The sequence below is a fragment of the Aedes albopictus genome, chromosome 3 (genome assembly GCF_035046485.1).
Source record: "Aedes albopictus strain Foshan chromosome 3, AalbF5, whole genome shotgun sequence".
NCBI lineage: Eukaryota > Metazoa > Arthropoda > Insecta > Diptera > Culicidae > Aedes > Aedes albopictus.
The window spans coordinates 314,581,362-314,599,237 of record NC_085138.1 but is presented as its reverse complement, the minus strand read 5'-3'; the positions used below and the strand labels follow the sequence as shown (position 1 = coordinate 314,599,237).

General features: G+C 35.5%; 1 protein-coding gene across 7 annotated transcripts in view; it reads right to left on the bottom strand.

The window, feature by feature from the left end:
* LOC109425809 (solute carrier family 12 member 4) overlaps positions 1–17,876 on the bottom strand; it is an 836,994-nt gene that overhangs the window by 575,297 nt on the left and 243,821 nt on the right. The window contains exon 1 of one of the 7 annotated variants that reach the window (XM_062842510.1): positions 12,874–13,109. The exons of 5 other annotated variants lie outside the window; for them this stretch is intronic. The gene's annotated coding sequence lies outside the window, so the exon portion shown is untranslated. Of the gene's footprint in view, positions 1–12,873; positions 13,110–17,876 lie in introns of those variants that run through there. One more of the 7 variants, XM_062842511.1, reaches the window with a different exon arrangement.

Here is a 17,876-nt window from a genome sequence, read left to right as displayed (position 1 = left end):
TTTTCAACACATAACATCAACATATTTTATTAAAAGTTTATTCAAGTGCATTTCATCTGACTAATCCTCCTTTAAGAACTTCTTGAAACCTTCTATTCTTGAGGTAGAGCCATTACTCTGGAACAAGAACTAGCGAAATAATAATAAGACAACGAACTATTTTTCAATCCATATAATGAATGTAACAAATTGGTTGAAAAACCGCGTTTCCATGCAAATATAAACACATAAACATGTTTGCTCACTGATAATTTAGCCATTCTTGTCCTAAAAAGTAATCTTGTCAACGAAATAATGATTTTACGGCCAATCAAAAATGCGAGTAGTTGGCTGCTGTCGTCCTGCCTTCAACAAGTTCCTCACACAGGCCACAGCTGTGCGAATCGAAAATGAAATGGGTACCCGAGCAGAAGGGAATAGCAACAGCATAATAAAATGTGTTATTTTGGAAAAATAACTGAGTAGCGGAAAGAGTTATTCTCATGTTATTTACATAACATATCCTGTTATAAACTTGTCTGTCATAAGCGGCAAAATAACAAAAAATATAACAAAAAATATTCCTGGAAGACCTGTTTAATAACATGTTTTGTTAGTTTCAATAGCAACTTAATAACAGCGGATTTTTAAAATATTTCAATAACAAATTTTGATATGAATACGTTATTGATAACAATCTGAAAACAAAATTTGTTTTTTTTTTTCTGTTGCGGATAGGAACTCCTCCAAAGTCCCATATGCATTCAATGGGATACGCAACAATAGGATCTATTGTTAAATGTTTCATTCATAATTGGGACGCTATTGTTGTCGCAAGCGATTTATTATCGAAAACAGAGAAAACAATAGTTTTCGTTTATTTTCCAAACAACTTACGATGAAAAACTACCGTCGTTTTAAAACCCTTTATTAGGTGGTTCATTGTTTATAAGATTAATTAACATTATTACCTCATTGATTGACACATTTATCCAAGTGAATCTAAGTGGACTCGATGCAGTGAAATCAATAAAAATAAAATGTCTAAAAATAATCAATGAAGTTCTTGATGACTTATTTTTTACATTTTTTGTTTAAAACGTGTTGTTCGTCGTTGAATTCCACCAGTTGATCCAAAATGTTTCATAAAATGGCTAACACTCTATTACACTCTCTATTTTCGTATTCATACCTAACTGAAACTGGGACAAAAAAAAACAGATATAGAGTCTTGTACCATTTGGGCAGGTGTACCTATTTTGGGCACTTGCCGCTATAACTAAATCAATTTCAAACCGATTGATTTGAAATTTTGATTGATTGAGTTAGTTATAACGGCAAGTGCCCAAAATAGGTACACCTGCCCAAATGGTACAATACCCTACTTTTCAGAGTGCTTATAAAACTCAAAGGCTGATAAGATGACACTGTCACAGTTAAAACGTAATAATGTCAGTAATAAGAGGAACTGATGACAAAATAATATTTTCACTTACAGTTCCTCACGGAATCCTGTGAACAACGAAAATCTCGAATGGTGTAGTTTTGATTGCAAAGCTAGTTATGTTGTAATATTAATGATCAAATATTTGTATAGTCTCAATGACACAATAATAACTGACCTTGTGCTACAACAAAACATGTTATTGAAATGTAATTTAAAGAAAATATACCAAGAACACGATCATAACAAAATAAGATTGCTCAACAGAACATGTTATGGAACGGTGATGACTTAATAAGTTAATAATAACAAACCGAGATATAAAAACAGGTTTTGTGATTCCGTTGTTATTATTTTGATATTTTCCTCTGCTCGGGTACTTACTGTGACTCTGCTCAAGCTGATGCCAAATAGCGTAATTTTAGTAACTTGCACTTCATTATTAATTGCAAAAATACAGGGAAACAAAATAGAATTGGCAAATATTGACGCGAAACACCGCGAAATGTACAGAGACAACTTTCTAGCATCGAAAACGTAAACAAACAATTGTCAAAGGCTGTTACTCTTGAATAAAACGGAAAAGTTTCATTTAAGACGAACAAATCTGCCTTAAGATCATAACTAGTCAAAACAATCTTCAATAAAGGCTGTAGTTTTCATGCAAGGTGACTTGGTTCCATCATTGTTTTGAGGGGCTTTGGATTAAAAGTAATAACAATTGATGGCGGCTGCATGAGTTTTGTTCGCATGGAACGGCAGCCATGTTTAGATAGAATTGAAAAAGTGGCGTAGCCTTTTGTTTTTATAGGAAATTTATATCTTCGTATATTAATGATTGATATTATTTTTGGGGCGCTTTGTTATTTTCGTATGTTTTGGGCGGCATATCAACGAAAAAGTGGGTATGGCACGGACAATTTTGATTCCCTGTCATCAATGATCTGTCAGGCAATTTTAATGCTTTAGTCATTTCAATTTGATTAAAATTAATTCGCAGTTCAATTAACATTTCATCCATGAAACAAAACTTGTTTGCATCTGCATAACGCTTAGGTAAAAGATTTCATTTATTATGCACTATTGACACTTTTGAGAAGGACAGCTAAAAGATCAACATGCTTCAAGCTATTCTTGTTAAAGTTTCATGAAGTTCTTATAATCAATCATCAGTGCAAGTACATAAATACAACCAGTTTCAAAGCAGTCTTCAAAAGCAGCTTTGAAGATCTCCTGAAGAGTGGGCCAGATTAGTCTTATGGATGTTTAATGCCTAATTTATCTCAGAGCTTTGTTGCTAAGTTTTATTATTCTATCTTAGAAATTACTTCAGGATTGTCACAAAAGTATAATTGTTACTTGGGTATGTTGGGTTTGGCGGCCAAAATAAAAACAGGTGAATGATAGGTTGATGTCGGGTTATACGTCATCAATTACGAACAAAGCTTCAATCGTTCAACAATTGGCGAGAACCGTCCAACATTAGGATGAGCTAGCTTGAGGAAGCGTTCAACATTTGGGTTACAGACTTTCCATACAAATGTTCTATTTTCTCTTAGAAAATGGAGTTTAAGGGAATACTAATTCAACGGGCAGTATAAGGGATAAGTAGATCTAGACGTTCACTGGATATTTTTCAACTAAAGTGGAATTATGCACGGAAAAACAAACGAAAACCAAAACGCCGGTACTAACCGTTCAACAATTGGCGAATTACCCTATATTGCCACCCAAATTTTTGAGAGTTTGTCTTTAATCGCTTACTACAAAAATCGACATTTTATATGTGTAGTTTACCTTCTAAAACATAAGACTTTGATAATAATTCTACCAGAATCACCCAGAGTGTTTTTAGAAAGCGTAGTCAGAAGCTTGTGAACATGTGTTCCGAAGAATACAGAAAAAGTTTTTGTAAATGTTTTTCATTCATGCATTTCTTCTCACTTGCTAGTTCTGCACACAACGGAATACAGTAAGAATTCTTCAATAAAAAATGCTTTTCAAGAGTTTTAGATGTTACTCTAATGATTTCATCAAGATTTTTGTACAAGAATCGAGATTGAAAGACTTTTAAGGAACTATAGACAAACTCTAAGCGAGGCTTGTTTCAGAAGCTTCTATAAGGATTCTCACTACTTTCAATTTTATTTTTTGATAACTCAGTCCATTTTAAATCAATTGACTTAATTTTTTGCATTGTATGAGAGTCCCTGTTTTAGAATTGTGGCAAAAAACGACCCGAGGAATAAAAGAAGCGGATATATTTCTCAGAGAATATCTCCCTATGAATTTTTTTCTAGGAATTTATCAAAAAGAAATGAAAATTAGAATAATACCATTTACCAGAACGATTTTAGTAGTTCCAAGGAATTTCAACCAGAGACTTTTACGAATTGTACATATTTGAAAAACTGTATAGAAGAGAATAATTAATAAGGGAGCGTCCATAAATGACGCAGCATTTTTTGCCGATTTTTTACTCGTAGCATATTTTCCCATGCATAATACATGACTCGTCACGCAATCCCAGACTCCCCCTCCCCGCTAAAAAAAATGACGTCATTTATGGACGCTCCTGAAGTGTAACAAATATTATTTAGTTGAAGACAAAAATACAACTTTCTGCAGTAAAGTTAATGCATTTTCACAACGGTGTTGTAACTTGGCAAAGTATGAAATCTCTTAAACACTGTCCAGAACTATTTTACCTTTGGAGGATGTTGGGGACAATATGACACCGACAGGCTCGCTGAACGTACTCTACGTTATCGTGGTGCGCCTAGCTTAACATCTTATTGGGGTTGATATTTATGTTATTCCTCCACCGAGAATTTGTGTACCATCGTGCGGGGCTACATTTGAAATGCGGGGCTACATTGGATACTTTTGAATATTGTTTTTTTGAATTCAAAATATGGTAGAAATTTGTTTTTTTTTTTTTTTATTTATTCTCATTTATTCAGTAACATAAGACAAACGTCTTTTAAATCGTTACAATTGTTTAATTTAGATAGAAAAAGTGCCACTGTATTGAATTCATTTTAATAAACTAACATTTATACAACTAAAATACATATTTTAATTAAAGTGTTCGATACATTTCCTCTTAAAAACTGCCCCCGATGAAATAAGAGTTAATTCATTTGGCAAAGTATTCCAATAAGAAACACCTCGTACGAAAAAGCTTTTACTATATTTAGCAGTATGGTGTCTATGAATGATGAATTTTTTGGATCTTTCACTTCGAAATTGACTAAGTTTGTTGTATAGATAGTCTGGACATTTGTTATTGGTAAGCATGAAAACAAGTTGACAGCATCTCAGTTTAGAAAAATTTTCAAACGAACAACCAATTAATTTATTTTGCAAATGTGAGACATGGGAAAACCGGGACAAATTGAACACATATCTTACACAAGCGTTTAAAGCAATTTTCAATCTATTGAAAGCAATAGCAGAGATCTGCATGATTAAGAAGTCGCATGTCAAGAAGTGAGGTAATATGAGAGTCTTAAATAGGCTAAGCTTCATTTCTGTTGACAAAAAATAAGTTTGCAATTGCAGAGATCTTAATTTTCCATACACTTTACCGCATTGCTGTTGTACAAAAGGATCCCAATCTAAACTGGATTGAATTGTGTAACCTAAACTGGTCGCCGATTGAACATATTCAATTACATTGCCGTTTATTACAATTACTGGCTTGGAGACGTTGGTATTGTTGGCGGTTATGAACAGAGCGTGAGTTTTATTTACGTTCAATCTTAAGTTGTGTTTCATGGTCCAATTAAACACATTTTTTAAATCTGCATTGATATTATTTGTTATATTTTCCGCATCAGAACTTGTAAACTCATAGTACAACTGCACATCATCTGCGAAAATCTCTATCTTGCAATATTTAAGAACATTTGGCAAATCGTTAACATATAGCGAGAATAATATTGGGCCCAGTATTGATCCCTGCGGTACGCCAGATGAAACAGAAGTGAGTTCAGAGTACTCGTTATTAACATGCACAGCTTGAAAACGATTTGATAGGTACGACTTAATCAAAAGTACGGCATCACACGAAAAACCAAAGTTGTGTTGAAGTTTTCTACATAAGATACCATGCGAGATTGTGTCAAATGCCTTAGAAAAATCTAGTAGCATCAATATGGCAGAATTACCTTTGTCAAGCATTATTCCTATATCGTCAACCACTTTGAGTATCACTGTTTTTGTGCTGTGTTTAGGTCTGTATCCAGACTGATGCGGACTCAATAAGTTGTTTTCGTTAATGTAGAAACACATCTGATTTTTTAAAAGTTTTTCAAACACTTTGGATAGTCCAGGCAATATACTTATTGGGCGCAGATTTTCCAATGAGTTTTCCTTTGACTTTTTCTTTATTGGCAAGATTTTAGCATTTTTCCAAGATTTAGGAAAAGTATTGGTTATAATAATCGAATTGAAAATATGGGTTACAGGTATAATAATTAGCGGCAACAACAGTTTTAAAAACTTTAGGGGAACACCGTCCAGTCCCACAGCATTGGATTTTATATCAAACAGTGCATTTATTATTTCAGCTTCATCGACAGCGTGAAAACTGAACGAATTCCAATGTTCAAGCTGACATGGAGTGTAGGCAAAGCTTGGCTCTGTAAAATTCATAGAAAAAGATTGATTAATCGCATTAGGACTGAAATCTATATTCGGCTGCTCTATCGATCCACCAACTCCAGTATTTTTCAATCGCTTCCATAGATCCTTCGATGGCAACCTCGGATTTAAATATTCACTGTAATATTGTTCTTTAGCTAAGCGAACCAGATAATTGACTCTATTTCTAAGCCTTTTGAATAGCTCATGGTTATCTAGAGTTCTATGCGCTTTCCACTGCTTGAAGGCAAGATCACGATCTATGATTGCTTTTGCTATATTTTGGTTAAACCACGGATTAGATTTACTTCGTTGATGGACAGTTTTCAATGGTACGAAAGCATCGTGCAAACTGATCATTGCCGAATTAAAAAAGTCTACAAGCAAGTCAGGGTTGCCAATCTGATAAAACTGGAACCAATCTAGTGAATTGAAAGCATTTTGAAGGTCTCTTGCATTAATTTTGTTGTAATCGTGATATTGATAAGAATCGATTTCATTTTGTCTTGAAAAACTCAAGGAAGCGAATATGAGGTCGTGATGAGAAAAAACAGGTGCCTCAATCTGATTAAAACGAAGAACTGTTGATTGATCATTTGTTAAAATAAGGTCTAGCTGAGAATTTCCGTTTTCGTGAAAATAAGTAGGTTCTTTACCGATGCAGTGTAAACCATGGGTCTCTAAAGTACTGATGAGTTTTTTGGTCTTAGGCGCACTACTATTTAGCATATTAGTATTGAAATCCCCAAGGAAATAAATTTGATTATAGTCCATACCATATTCACACAGCAAAGCATCAAGTAGCATGGAACAGTCCAACTCAGGAGGGTTGTAGAAAGCTCCTAGAAGTAATGTTTCCTCATTGATAAAAAGTTCTAGCAATATGAACTCAGTGTTGCCTATTTCATACACAGATTTACGCGTTTGATGTCTTTGGGACTATTATGATAGCAAAATTATATATATCACGTATCAGAACATTTGCTCTGTAAACATTGTTTCTACAGTTCATAAAGTTAAAAGGGTTGATTAATTCTTTCAAAATATATCAACGTAGCATATACAATCGAATATTTGTATCCGTATACTTTATAAATGACCGTTTCAACTAAATAAATGATTGATGGTCCCTTCTTTATGGCTGTACATATTACAATATCACGCTGTTCATAATACCTAAGGTGGTTCTGTGCCCAAAACGCATGTATTTATTGAAATCATATATGATACAGTATTGGTACAAAGTGGTTTTCAAAATAACTCTGGGATTTCAAATGCTTAAAATTTTGTTGAAGTGTCCAAAGTAGCCCCCATCCAGTTCTACTTGAGATGTGTCCGATTGGTGTATGAACAACTTTTTTGTTTATTGATGGATTTAGTTCATACATCCTGCATACATACTCACGATTATTTAGTGTAAAAATTATGGAATTCCATTCAGTACTCTGGGAGTTCATGAAAAAGTGTAAAAAGAAGCCGATGATTTCCCTAGGAGTTACAGTAGAATCTTTCTAGGAGTTCTGCCACGGAGATAATTGTACCGATTATTGCTCGAAGTGTCTTCTACAACTCCAGCCATAGTTTTACCGGGAATTCTTGCAGGAATTCTTCTCGAAGTTCCATTCAAAATTCCTCCAAAAATTCCTTTATGAGTTCCAAGGAGAATTTCTCCTTATGTCTTCCACAGCGAATTTTATAAAGCCCTACAGAAGTTCCATCAAGAATTCTTTTGAAAGTTTCACTAGGGATTCTTCCCAAAGTTCTAACGGAAAATATTATAGGAGTTCCACTGGTACCGACAAGAATACCTGTGTGAATTTTGCTGGAAATTCTTTTCAAAGTACCAGCTGAAATTCATCCAGCATTTTCACCAGGAATTATTTTAAGAGCTCTGAATATAATTTCTGTAACAGTTCCACCGATTATCTCTTTAGAAGTTCCAACAGAAAATATTGTATGAGTTTCACAAAGATTGTTTAAAGAAATTCAACCTGTAATTACTTTAGGTGTTCCACCGTAAATTCCCCCATCAATAGGAATTCTGCTTGAAGTTCATGTGAGAATTCCTCTAAGCGTTCCACCGGAGCAGTTCAACGGGAAATTTCTCTAGAGTGACAACGAAAACTTCTATAGGAGTTCTGCTGCAAATTTCCGCTTCCCATTGGGAATTCTCCTGAAAGTTTCACTAGGACTTCCTCTGGAAACTTCCCAGAATTGCTCTTCCCGGGAGTTCCACCGAGACTTCCACCAAGAGTTCCGCCGGGAATTCCTTCAGAAGTACAACTGTAAGTTCTTCTAGGGGTTCCGCTCTAATATCTCTAAGATTTTAACCGTAAATTCATTCAAAAGTTTAAACCGAAATTCACCAGAAGGTCTTCTAGGAGTTTCTCTGTACTCGCTAACAAACTTTTTTTACTGTACATGAGTGAAACAAATTACTCTAAAGCAAAATTTAGCTTAGGAAACTGTTATTCAGCTAGTTCTGTTGGGTCCGCCACACAGATGCTTCGTGAATTCCTCCAGGAGATCCTCTGGGAATTCATTTAGGACTTCCGCCAAAAACTTCTGTTGGAAGTTCCCGCGGAAATTCTTCTAGAATTTACCCCAGGAATACCCCGAGAAGTTTCACCGGGAAATCCTGTTGGAAGTCCACTGTACAATATTATAAAAAGTTCTAGCGCAAGTTTCTATGGATGCTCCACATCGAATTCTTTTAGGACATTCACTGGTTTTTTTTTCTAGGTATCCATCGGAAAACCCCCTAGAATTTCCTACAAAAAACCTTCAAGGAGTTTATCCGGGAAATCCTGTAGAGAGATTCTTTTTAGGCATTGTACCAGTAGCTGTTCCGGAAATAAGCTCTACCGCAAATTCTCGTAGGAGTTCCACCTGGAATTCCTCAAGGCCTTCTACAGGAACCATCATAAGTTTTCCATTATCAAATCTAGTAGGATTTCCACCATGAATTTTTAAGTTGATCACCGAAATTTTGTTCAGATGTTTCTCGGGATTTTTTTACATTATTTTTGCAGCAGTTTCAGTGGAGATCGACCAATAGTTTCTCCGGGAAGCTCTCAGAGGTATTTTTTTTATTCTTAATCACTTAACCTAATTTAAAGCTCTATTGTCCACTGGGGCACTACGTGAGCAATTTCATTTGACAGCTGCACTTACATTTTGTACAGCGCCTAGATTCTATTCTACTTTATCGAACTGGTTGCCTTTCTGCTGCTTTCACTTTTTCTACTTTATACCTAGTAGAATGATGAGCACAAGGATGATGATGGATGGCCGTTGTTACTTTTCAGTCCGATTGGGGGTCCATTATGAGTATCAGTTCGCCGATGCCCAGGTATCCGGGTCCGTTTGAGCCATGGGGCTCAAAAGAGGGTCAGCATCAGTTGCTCTCGGGGAAAAAGCAACTGACGAAAAATTGCAAGTGCCGGGGCTGGGAATCAAACCCATGACCATCCGCATATGAAGCGAACGAGTGACCAACTACGCCACGGGCCCCGGCCCTCTCAGAGGTATTCTCCACGGAAGTTTCAAAGGATTTACCGGTGAATCTCTATAGGAGGGATTCCCGGTTTGACTCCTACGGGATTCCCCGCTGGGATTTCTGAAGAAATTTCTGATGAAGCTCCTAAAGTAATTCTCAGTTTAACTTCTGGATAAATCCTTGTGGATCTTTTGGAGAATTTCAGAGTTTGGAGCACATCATGCAATTATGTTAAATACGGATTTATCTTATGGTAAATGTCTAGATCACAAAGAACCAGAATGAAAGATAAATTTCTCAAGCATTGTAGCGGAAGTAAGAAAACCATAAAGAGTCAGCTGCCAAATGTCTTTTTATGTTGCGAAAAAATAATTTGAGTATCCCTGGTGGTCATATCAGTGGGCCACAATAATCATTCGTTCATTGTTATACGCAAACCATCACGTATCCAGAAGTTCAATTTGTCAAAATCCTACTCTGCCCATAAATATTCTTTTGCATATAAAAAGCCACGAATCCATGAAAAATTCCCAAATAATCCATTGATAACTTTTCAATAACCCTGAAATAACCGGGCCCGTGCCCGTAGCGTAGTGGCTACACATCCCTCCCTTTCTATATACATTCTTTTTCCCTCCTCTCTACGTATACATCTAATGTATATTCTCATGTTCATAGCCATCGCTAGAACAAAAACGGGTTGAAGCAGGCGTCTCCATAATTTCAAAATTTCACAGCACAGTGTTAATCTATCAGATTACGCCTACCAGTTCTAGGCAAACAAGCGAACTGTGCCGCGCATTACCTTCAGAATGATAAAACACACTAATCATTCACCTAACATAATTTGAATTGCCAGGACTGAGCAAACAATAGCTACAGAGAAATAAAAATTTGAAAAAAGATCAAAAAGCCCCATGACCTTACTAAGGTTAATAATTACAATAATAATTAAAGTAAAAAAAAACTCAAAAGGGGATTAAAAGTTCTAGGAAATAAAATTCATAAAAAGTTTGGTAATATTGCTGGTGACAGTTGGAAATTATTACAATTCTTTCAAAACTTTGGAAAAAAAAGAAAACATTTTTTTGGCGAATCCCAAAAATACTTAATATTTAAACATTAAAAAAAAACAATCCTTGGATACAGGGGGTGGCCAAAATGTTTGGGATAGGCAATTTTTTTTTCTCTCACAAAAAAAAATCAACATGCTGTAACTTTTCACAAATTTTGACTATTTTTGAGAGAAAAAAAAGTTGCCTATCCCAAAAATTTTGGCCACCCCCTGTAGAAGAATCTGAAGATACATATGAATATGGAGGATACAGCTGTTTCTGTAAGATTTTCTGGCGAAATTTCTAATTCTCCTCATCTGAGGAATTTTCCTATTTTCAGCAGCACTGAAATTTTCAAAATTCCTAATTTTTTTTCTCTTGTTTGAACAATTAACTGCCATTTTCAATGACCAGGAATCAATTAAATCGCTACCTCTTAAAACTGAAAACAAAAAATACAAATCTGAAGTTGATTGAGGAAAGTTAAGTGAAGTTTCAGGAGGAATGCTAGACAAGTTTTTTTAATTATTTAATTGAATAAAAAATGACTCACGCTTTAGAGTCATAAAACTAATTTAACTGAGGCAATATAAGCTATTCAGTTATACCAGATAACTTGGGTTGGATTAGTTATCTCGACGGCAGACAATTAAACGTTATTCCATAATAAGTAAAAACATTCCAATGAGTAAGTCCAAAAGTCCCAGTGAAGAAACAGGGGGTAGTATTTACTATTAGAAAAACAAAAATTCCAAAAATGCTCCCCGCGTGGTCTTTCGTTCATACAAAAAAATGTGTAAGGACCGTGGCCTTTGTCCGAGCACCCCTCCCCCCCCCCCCCCCAACATGACCACGTGGTTTATGGATGGCACCTTATATGATTGAAGCAACTAGAAAGACGACATAACTACACTGAATTTTTTTTACGACGGTAATGGTGTTCATCGTAAAAAAAAACCGCGTAATTTAAAAAAAAAAAAAACGTCGTAAAAAAATCGCGTTATTTCAAAAAGCGTTGTAAAAAAAAGTCAAGTCATTTTAGATGTAATCCTGGCTATTTTGCGCGTGTTTTTGAAAAAAAAAAACACGGAATTTTTACGACGTTTTTTGAAATAACGCGGTTTTTTACGCGGTACCGCGTAAAAAAAAACGCGTAAAAAACCGCGTAAAAAAACTTCAGTGTATGTGTGCAATTTACCGACCAATACTCTTTTTTATAGCTGTTGTTGATTTATTTATCGCATTTTTAGGGTTTTTTAATTGTCTAAAAATCAATTATTTATGGAAACTTGTGATTTATTCATGCATTTTTTTTATTTGTTTGTAGAACTTTTGTTTACCTATTACTGAATACCCACATGATTCTTCACAGAGACTTTTGGAACAATTTATGGATAATAACCACTTTTTTATGTGTCATCAATATTTTAGCCGTATCTTGCCTTGCCAGGTTCAGGTAAAGTGAATCCATGCTACATACACACTTGAAAATGTTGTTTAACAAAATATAGTTAGCTGAAATTTCAAGTCCTGAGCAGTTTATGTGAATGGACGACATTCACAAGACGCGACACGCGAGACAAGACATAACACTGTGTTATGTCTTGTCTCGCGTGTCGCGTCTTGTGAATGTCGTGTACCTAGTTCTTACGTTAGCAAAACAAACCAATAAGTGTTATGTGAATGGACTCTAAAAGAAAAATGCATTTTCGCTTGAAATGGCTGTCCACCACAGATTTATATCAGCACTCTCGTCATAATGTTTTCTGTGCACTGCATCATGCTCCCGAACAATACAATTCGTTCCGCCAAGCTTCTTCGACTGTAGCATATTAATGCCACCACAGTTTACAACTCGCGCACCAGTTGGTTGAGTTATTTCCTAGTTTTAATTTTCTGGTCGTAAAAATTGCTAAATTCCTGTCCACCGTAAATGATTTATTTACGCGCAATATTCTCATCGTTAACCGCACTCGCGGTACCACCGCCAACAACAAACACGACCAACGCTATGAGTAGAGTACCCAATAAAAATTGAGCTACTAACAGTTTAACTACTAGAGGCTATTTTCCCGCCCGTATGTTACACTTCGCCTGACGTCAAACCAATAAAATTTTTCTCCACTCTACGGCTTTCGCTGAATTCTGTAAAGCATTGTCGTCGAGTACGCGCTTGCTTTACCACCCCCAATGGGTAAAATCTAGTTCCAAACTGGTAAGAACCGAATTGAACACAGCTATTTTCGTACCTACATGCGTAAGCTCACTGTGGAAAACGCTACAACTTTTGACTTAGCCAATTTTTAGGCTCTTATGCACAACTATCAGTGGCAAATTGTCAACTCCTAATCACCGACCGAACGAACTTCACTTCAGATGCACTGCATCACCGTATCGCGACACCCGGTAGACTATCGAAGCCCTCCGATCGGCTTCTGACCAAGTCGACATTCAAAATCGATTCCTCCCACCGACGACCGACAACCGGCAGACAGTACCTGGCTGAGGTACTTGGGTACGCTATGGATGGCTAGCCGACTAGCAGGGCTCCATCAGGGTTTGATGATGATGAGCCAATCAAACGATCGCGGCACAATGGTCCAGGTGGGTGAGTTAGACTGATAAGAGAAATTTGAGGCGATGTAAGTAGTAAATTCAACCTGTTAATGTTACATTAACAGGCATTACAAAACGCTGCAGCCACGCAAAAGGTTACATACAAAGTTTCAACCCTAGTTCCATAAAAATCCCAAAATTTCATCCAAAATCCCATGCCACAGTGTTCGAAATCGATGATTTTGCGATCAAAATTAAATAACTTTTTTTAGGTTGGTTCTAGAGGTTTGGCGAGTTCTACAAAGTTTTTCTGCATGTTAAAAGGCGTCGTTTGATAAAATGTAATAAATGATTAATCCCCCTAGAAGTGAGATAAAAAAAAAATTCGAAATATTTTTTTAGAGGTTTGACGTCTTCGGCAAAGTTGTAGCCCATAATAAGAGAACAAAAATCGTAGAACATGTCAAAGCTCCACCTCTTACGGTTTTCAAGATATGGAGCGTTTTGTTCGAAGTATCCCTAAAACTAGTTTTTTCAGTGTAGCTTCAACAGATAAAATCCTACAGTTGTGTGACCCTCTACAAACTTGTTCAGGACGTCTAATTACACTAGTTTACAAAATAAAACGAAAATCGTGAACTTCTGTCAACGACCAAAATTTTTGAAGCATAATTTAGCGCTGATTTCCAAACCGTGTTTCAAACAATTTTTAAGTAGAACAGTTTTTGAGTTTTAGCTCAATATCGAGTTTTACAACTTTTTCAAATATGGAAATTAATAAAATTCAAATATCTTGCGTTTTGTTCAACAAATTTTAAATCTTTTTCCATAAATTAAAAGCTGAACATAATACATTTCGATCATCTGAATGAAGGTTCTGCGTCAGATTGATAAAATTTAAGATATTGGCGAGTTTTGGGGACGATATTCTTAAATTTTAGCAAAATTTCCAAAAATATATGAAGAAATGTATTTTTTTCAATAAGAAAAAAACAATTTAAAAATTCTTTCTCAACGTTTATTTGACATATTATATGTAGGCGAGTTACAGTAAAAAGTTCAGCTAAATCGGAGCATTAATTACGGAGAATGAGATGTGTGAAGTGAGCAACTTTGCTTAAAAATAGAACAAAAATCGATTTCAAATTATCAACCTTGTATGGAAAGTCGAAAAAATTTCCGCTCTACTGTAATTTTTTTCCTTCGCGTTTTCGAACTCAGGGCATGATTCTACACCAAAAACGATCATCAGCTTACCGAGTTCAAAAATGCTGTAAACTAGTGTTACACATTCCTTTCAAAGATGTCAATTCATTATATCTTAAAACAAAAAAAATATAGGCAAATTTATCATATTTTAAGGTGTACTTTCACCTTAAGTAACTATTTCCGGCGCAAAATGGCGCAGATGGCTCAGTCGGTAGTTGAAAGATTAGACTTTTTACTATCACTTGGGGGCGGAAACCCTCGTTGGCAATAGTGGGAAAGCTGGTTTAAAACAGTGGCAAAAGCTATTAGCACAAGTGTAGTCCTGAAGCTATGGTCTCCGGAGTAGTGTTGTTGATCTGAAATATCTCAAAACTATCTTGAAATGACTCATGCTATGCCAGGGGGATTACAGATTACAGTTAAATAACTATTGTTACTATCAAGAGCAGTATTTCAGGATAGTTTGGACGACCCTCAATGTCCCAAAGGTTCATAATAATATATAGTAGACTTGTGGTTGGTCCAGTCACCGCGATTGATTATGAAACGTACTTAGTATGTCAGATATAGCTGATGTTACGAGTGTAGACCTAAAGTTCTGAACTCAAAGATAGTGTGGCTGCAGTGGCGTAGCAAGGGGGGGCGGAGGGTGCGGTCCGCACCGGGCCCCCGAATTCAGGGGGCCTCCAAATCAGGGAAGGTTTCTTACACTAGTTTGAATAAAGTTCTTTAAATAGCGAAAGTTTCCTATACGTATATGTTCAATACTTTGCAGGTCTGCTGATAGTTATGAAGGGGCCCCTCCATAATTTTCAAGGGTTTTTGGAATGGGACACACAGATGGCTTATTTGAAGTCCACTTATTAACAATTGCAGATAACACCATTTATTCAAGAAGTTTAGTTTATTTACTTTCAACTAGTTTGACAATTACTCTTTGTACCTACACACAGTGTTAGAAATCAATGATTTTGCGATCCAAATTAAATAACTTTTTTGAGGTTGGTTCTAGAAGTTTGGCGTGTTCTACAAAGTTTTTCTGCATGTTAAAAGGCGTCTTTTGATAAAATGTAATAAATGATTAATCCCCCTAGAAGTGAGATAAAAATTTTATTTTTTCGAAATATTTTTTTAGAGGTTTGACGTCTTCGGCAAAGTTGTAGCCCATAATAAGAGAATAAAAATCGTAGAACATGTCAAAGCTCCACCTCTTACGGTTTTCGAGATATGGAGCACTATGTGCGAAGTACCCCTAAAACTAGTTTTGTCAGTGTAGCTTCAACAGATAAAATCCTACAGTTTTGTGACCTTCTTTGAAATTGTTCAGGACGACAAAATACACATTTCTTTCGAAGATGTCAATTCATTATATCTTAAAACAAAAAAGTTATAGGCAAATTTATCATATTTTAAGGTGTACTTTCACCTTAAGTAACTATTTCCGGCGCAAAATGGCGCAGATGGCTCAGTCGGTAGTTGAAAGATTCGACTTTTTACTATCACTTGGGGGTGGAAACCCTCGTGGGCAGTAGTGGGAAAAGTGGTTTAAATACATGACTAAAACTAATTATTTTGCCTGTAATACAAGAAAAATAAATAAAAAATAATAATTAAGAAGCCCACAGTAATTTTTACTGCACTGTGTTTCTTCCGGCAATATTTTACAACGTTTTTGCAAAAACCAGTGAGTTTTTATCACTAAAAATTAAAACATCAGGACGAAATATTGTTCCCGAGAGTTATAACTAAAGCTAGTTCTAAATAAAGGATTTGAATTTCTTCAAACTTATGACAACATATATATTCCCAAACGAATGACTACCTACCCAACAGTCATAGAATTGAATGGCTACAGTGGTTAGAATATCAAATGCGTTTTGATAAATACCTTCGCAGTTCTTATTAAGGTAGTTGTACTTTTACATTCTTCAAAACATATTTTGACGATTTCCTGGTGAAAATAAAGTAGGTCTTTTTCAAATGATCAATTTGAAAAAAAAAAAATATTTTCAACCCGATTTTTGCGAAAACTACTGTTAAAAATATGAAAAATACTTCAATTAACTCATGATGCAGACGATGGGACGTCAAAACATGTAATTGGTTAACGTCAAGAGATTGAAAATAATGATTAAAAAAAAACCATCGCATTATTTCTCGGCACACCCTGTATTGTATTGATTTATATCTAATATATTTCAATTGCTTCCCAGGTGTAAGCCAAACTCGTGGATTACCGAAAAGGCTGTTAATCTGCTATCGAACGAATCAAAACTTCTCCTAATATTTTCGGATACTGATTCCGTAGTTGAAAAGTCAAACAACAAATATAAATATATATTCATGAAAAAAATCTACTCTGTGTTTTGATGCACATCTTGAACTGTTTAATAATTCCTTCTTCCTATTTCTAGCGCTACATAACTTGAATATTGCCCCAAAAAAACTTCAAATAGGTAATTTTAAAGTAGGGTCTGGGACCATTTGGGCAGGAGCACCTATTTTGGGCACTTGCTGCTATAACTCCGTCAATTTCAAACCGATTGACTTGATTTTTTGTACATGGCTGGATACTGTGCGGATCTGATTGTGTTTCAATAATCATGTCAATCGGTTCAAAATTGACTGAGTTATAGCAGCAAGTGCCCAAAATAGGTGCTCCTGCCCAAATGGTCCCAGACCCTAACTTTATCAGAAATTGCCTGATCATCTGATAGTAAACAATATGAATTCAAAAGCATGAATAAAATATTCAGTTTGGTAAAAACAATGCTCAAAAACGACACGAATGCACCTTTGGTGTAAAGTGTCGCTAATTTAAGTAAATAAATAAATAAATCATGCTCAAAAATGTTGTAAAATATTGCTGGAAATTACGCAATGCAGTTTAAAATAACTGCGGGATACCAAATTATTAATTTTTATTTACTTTTCTTGTATTACAGGCAAAATAACTAGTTTTTGTCATGTATTTAAACCACTTTTCCCACTATTGCCCACGAGGGTTTCCACCCCCAAGTGGTAGTAAAAAGTCGAATCTTTCAACTACCGACTGAGCCATCTGCGCCATTTTGCGCCGGAAATAGTTACTTAAGGTGAAAGTACACCTTAAAATATGATAAATTTGCCTATAACTTTTTTGTTTTAAGATATAATGACTTGACATCTTCGAAAGAAATGTGTGTTTTGACGTCCTGAACAAGTTTGTAGAAGGTCACAAAACTGTAGGATTTTATCTGTTGAAGCTACACTGAAAAAACTAGTTTTAGGGGTACTTTGCACAAAACGCTCCATATCCCGAAAACCGTAAGAGGTGGAGCTTTGACATGTTCTACGATTTTTGTTCTCTCATTATGGGCTACAACTTTGCCGAAGACGTCAAACCTCTAAAAAAATATTTCGAAAAAATAAAATTTTTATCTCACTTCTAGGGGGATTAATCATTTATTACATGTTATCAAAAGACGCCTTTTAACATGCAGAAAAA